The sequence below is a fragment of the Atta colombica genome, unplaced genomic scaffold, assembly GCF_001594045.1.
Source record: "Atta colombica isolate Treedump-2 unplaced genomic scaffold, Acol1.0 scaffold121, whole genome shotgun sequence".
Classification (NCBI taxonomy): domain Eukaryota; kingdom Metazoa; phylum Arthropoda; class Insecta; order Hymenoptera; family Formicidae; genus Atta; species Atta colombica.
Window position 1 is genome coordinate 106,898 of NW_017259208.1, and position 5,535 is coordinate 112,432.

Consider the following 5,535-nt stretch of genomic DNA (forward strand, 5'->3'; position numbering starts at 1 on the left):
ATAATAACATGCAACTCTTGCATCAATTCTGCTTCATTCTTTCATGGTTGCTGTTGCTTGTTGTTTGCTGTTTGTTCAATGATTGTTTTCTATAGATTAACATAATTCCATGTGACACATGCAGATACAACATTGAAGGCAATCGATCGATGTTCAAAAAAAGATAATATATTTTTTATTTCATCAATTCGCCGATCCACATGAATGGGCAATATATTTTGTTCATTTTCCGTTTCGTTTTAGTCACGGCCCTGAACCAGCAGAGTCAATCTATCGTATTCATCGAGCGATTCAGCGGCTTTCAATTGCGTCGGTCAGCCGTGTCACATTCTTTGCATATTTTTTTTGAATCGTTACACCAAACGAGAGATTTTTCGCGCATGCGCAGTAGTGTGTAACAGTCACGTGTCGCTCAGTAATGTGCGTATTCAACTGAATGCTTGGTATTTTTGGATCCGATTATGAATATTTAAAAAATAACAAGATATAAAATAAATAAGATATAAAATACCTTTAAATTGTCTCTAAGTTAAACTTAATTTATATGTTTTGTTGTGACAAAATATATTAAATTATTCCATCTACTATGTCAAGATATCATGGGAATATTAGATGTTGCAGTAATAGACAGACTGTGAGGAATTACCATAATTTACAACAAATAGTATATTAAAAATATAATTATATGCTTCCATAACTTGCAATTATTTTATTTAATTTCATTTAAAGAGCTTAGAAAGATTACAAAAAAAGTACGACGAATAATAAGAAAAGATATATATGTTAGAAATAAAAGAAGAGATCGAATATTTCTCGTTGGATCTAATTATAAATTCGAGTCTGTTGCAGCAGTCACGTGGTTCTCCAGAGTGACGGGGACGATCGAGTGGTGGGAAAAATCACTTTATCTGGCATCACTGCTTTCGCGGTAGACGTTTCGAGTGCCGAGCGGCGTTTCCTCGACGATCGACGTGCACGTAGCGGTTAAATTGACACGCGTGCAAATCCGCGGAACGCGACGCGGGAATTCCCGATGGCGATGGACTGGCAATAATCATCGGATCGCGATCAAGCCCGTGATCGAACGTTCATCGTTCTCGATTGCGGTGTGATTTCCAGCTTTCCTGTACTTCGCTTCTGGCGATCCTCTAAAATTGCCAGTTACAACGTATAGCATAAAGTAAGAAAGCCATATAAAGTTTCTTTTGCAAACCTGTAGCATATTAAGTTTTGCAGTTATATTAATTTTCGTCATCAATATAATCTTTATCAACTTTTAAACTTCAAATACATGCGTATATACATATATATAAATCATATGTATATAAATATGCAAATACATATATATATTTTATACACAATATATATGTATATAAGAGAGTACATACACATATATATAGATTTTAAAATTAGAAATGTAATAATGTGGTTAAATATAAAAAATATTTATATTTTGTACTTTTTTACGTACGTATTTATATTATTTTATATTTACAATTTTTATATTTAATCTTTTCTGATTTCAACATCAAGGTATCATAATATTTCCGGTTATATTTATATACATTTCAATGATCGAAATCAGGTCGTCGTCATCGATAAACATTCAAGGCTGCATTTTATTCTGACTATCTGAAATTGCCATCTATAGAAGCTTATATATATAATAAAATTTGTATTTGTAATTCTGGAACAATTTTTATAATAACGTTATTATACTGTATTTTATCGCAATGCGTTGTACGTGTTGTAATCAAGCAAAATTGGTGAAAGTGCACCACGCAGAAATGTACAGCTATAAAACTGTAAAAGATTAGCAAAGCTAAGAAATAATCGTGTGAGATTCTCAAGTACATATTATAAGGATGACATGTTTCTATGTTTTTTTCTTTTCTTATAAAAACTCAATATAAATTTGCATACTCTAAAAACCTTTGAAATCTTATTTAAAGGATCTTCTTTAGATATTTGTCCTTTTTTTCTAGACACTTTTTAAGACGCGATATCACTTGTACAATACATACTCATGCGTATGTGTACACAGTGAAAGAATAACTAGAAGCAATGTAAACCAGCACGGAAATCGATCGAACCCCATTTTATCAGGCTTTAATGCCGGTTACGTGAGTAATAATATCGTCATTTTTATCGCTTCGCTCGTTTAGCAGAATTCATTTTAAAGTGATAACGCGGTTTGTGCAAAACGAGGCGTAGCTTGTACTACAAGAATTTCTAACATTTCGTCTCTCTCTTTCTCTCTCTCTCTCTCTCTCTCTCTCTCTCTCTCTCTCTCTCATCTAAAATATAAAAAAAGAAATATAATCTTAAGGCTAATTTGGACGATATTATATGTATATGTTGTTTGGTTTATTTACATTCAAATCTAACAAATTTTATGATGTAATTATTTTCAAAATTCTTATATTATTTCTTATATTATATATATAATGAAATTCTATTTTTAACATTACATATTTTTAACATGTAATAATTTCTCCTTAGTTTAATAAATATTTTAATTAATTTTATATTTGTTTCTCTCTCTCTTGCAAGAACTTTTAATAATCTCTTTAAAAATTGGAACAATATATATTTTATATATCTAATATTCTTTTTTGCTTAATATCATTAATTTATAATGATTATAATGTAATTGTATTACTTATTTTTTACATTTCATAAATAATATAACAATTTACAATATGATATTAAGCTTCAAAATTTGAACTTTTAATTATTACACTTTTAGCTGAATCTTTAACCCTCTATACACTAATTACCTGAAACAAATTACCTAAATAAATTATTTGAAAAATTTTTCCGGTTTCTATTTAAAAGAATTATATATACAGGGTGGCTCTGAACATTCCGGCCAGACTTTAAGATTTTATAGAAAATTTAATTTTGAACAAAGAATTTCTTATAAATATAAATCGAAAAATGCTTCCTTAAAAAACTAGTGCTTAAAAATTTTTGAAATTACGAAATTATTTTATATTTGAAAGATTTTCTCAATTCTCTACAATTTTTGTTTCAATATTTTTTGTTAAAAAAAGTATACATTCTCTGATATGTTAAAAATACAAAAAATAATTGTGATTTCAAGATTTTTTTAAATCTTTGAAATCATTAACTTCTCAAGGAAGTTATTTTTTGACCAATGTTTATAGGAAACTTTTTCTGAGAATTAAATTTGCTATAAAATCTCAAAGTGTAGCCAAAACCACTTTGGACCACACTATATATATAATCTATTTTTGTATAATCGATTTTTATAATAAATAATATGCAAAATCTTTTGAAATAAATGTTATAAAATTCCGTCTAAATGTTTCAAGTGATGAGCTTCATAGCAAGATATTTTTTTATGTGTTAATTATTAGACTTGTAATGAACGAATAATAATTGCCCCTCACTGCTCGAGTAAAGGAAACAGACAATTCTTTATTGCTGCCATACGGCGTTTTTACCGTTATACATTACGCAACTTCTTCCTCGAACAGACGTGTGATATGCATGTACTATTGCATCGTCATGCGTCGCACGAACTAATATGAAAAAGCATTTCGAACAAAGCCGAACGACTTCCGCACGAAGAAAAAAAAAATATTTGCAAAATCGTGACAGAAAATGCATCGGTAAAGTCCGGAAAATTGTATCTTGTCGTTTTTATTCATATTTTGCGAATATAGTTGTTGTACTTTGGATTGTTTCGGATTATCGAATTAACCAACAAAAGTTATCGGTAAGGTCGCTTCCTTTATCTATAATTTATGCGTTTTTTGTTGTTTTGTTGTTTGATATTTGACATAATTGATATAATTATATCATTTACTCTCCCAATAATATTCTTAATAATATATCCACAAGCGGTTTGACGATACTAAAGTCCAATTGCAAAAAGAAATGAGATTTTGCAAATGATGACTAGCACACGAGTTGATATACGGTTGAGTCATACATACTTGTTAATACATACCACGTATCGCTATATCCGTAGATAGAAACCAATAATGGAGTCTTACTTCTGAAGCAACTGAAGAAATAACATGTTTAATTTTTAATAAATTTTCTAATGCAATTCCACAATTTTATATTTGTTCATAATATAGGGATAATTCATAATATAGAGATAATATTAATTTAAAATCTAAGATAATTAATTTATTTTTAAATTTGCAAATATAGAAGCATCACGCAAAATTATGTAATTTTTGTATAGTTTGGCGTCGCGATGTTACCATTGGTGTCACTTCTTATGTAGATTACATGCGCGACTTATTGTTAAAGCATTGTGAAAAAACGTGCTTAATTTGTAATGAATTTTTTAATCCAATTTCATAATGTTATATTGCTAATTCAAAATATGTAGACATGATTCAATTGCTTTATTTATTTTTCAAGTGTCTAAATAAAAATGTAGACAAAATATATTTTTGATATTTGTATGTCGCAACGCGGATTGTTTGATATAAAAAATAATAATAATTATTTGATATAATAACTACATACAACTATGACTTGTTTCTGAAAAACAATTCAAGAAACAATATTTAATTTTTAATAAACTTCTTAATCAAATTAAATAAATTTACATTTACTACTTCAAAACTCAGCAAGAGAGACAATAGTTTTCGATTTATTTTCATTTATACAAATAAAAGTACATGTATTATATAAACTATTATACGTGCTTAAAATGATCACATCATGTATTGCGGGATAGTTTAATTGTTAGCCGAGAATACAATTAAAACATTGTTGAGGCGCAAAGTATATTTGAACCCCGATAGTGAAATGGTTTTAGATTTACGAATATTAGCTCGCGACGTTTCAAGCAATCGACTTTATTTTGTGTTCTTTATCCACATTGCATCGTACATTGTTGATTGTACAGCGCTTATCGTCAATATATGCAAAGAAATGTGTACTTCATGTATTTCATATGTATTGCAAAAAGCTTCTATGTTTCTGAAGCGAGATACGATCTGCCTTATTTTTTCGTGCACTATTGTACAACAACAAAGATGGACATCTGGTAATTTTCTGCGCATTTGTAGACGGAGCAGACACAGCTAATGTATTATTTTGCAATGAATGCAATATGCAAATTTTTTTACGTAATATTTTATGCACGACGTAGAATGCGCGAATTTAGAAGAATTCAGAAACACGAAAATCTATTTATATACAATATTTCATAAAAAGTCTATATGCAATATTTATATTTGAGCATTAATTAATATACTTGAGTTTCAAATTATTAATCCTTATTCTTATCCATCATTGTTTAAAAATTTCTTTCAATAATTATTTTCAATAATTATTTCAAAAATTATTAAGATAATCTTGTGATATATAGCAAAATTGTCAAACTTATGATAATTAAATTCATAAATTATACATGTATATATGAATAATTTTATTAAATGATCTTGAATAGGAATTTTTATATTGCATATTAATATTTTATTACATAATACTTTAAACATAAGTTATTTTAAATACTACTATTTTTATGCTTGAAGTCTTTAC

At 28.2% G+C, this 5,535-nt stretch overlaps 1 protein-coding gene across 2 annotated transcripts in view; it reads left to right on the top strand.

Annotated features, from left to right (window-relative positions):
• Positions 1-965: 965 nt before the first annotated feature.
• LOC108694627 (clavesin-2-like) overlaps positions 966-5,535 on the top strand; it is a 13,511-nt gene continuing 8,941 nt past the window's right edge. The window contains exons 1-2 of one of the 2 annotated variants that reach the window (XM_018204223.1): positions 966-1,180; positions 1,986-2,123. The gene's annotated coding sequence lies outside the window, so the exon portion shown is untranslated. The remainder of the gene's footprint in view (positions 1,181-1,985; positions 2,124-5,535) is intronic. The other variant, XM_018204221.1, reaches the window with a different exon arrangement.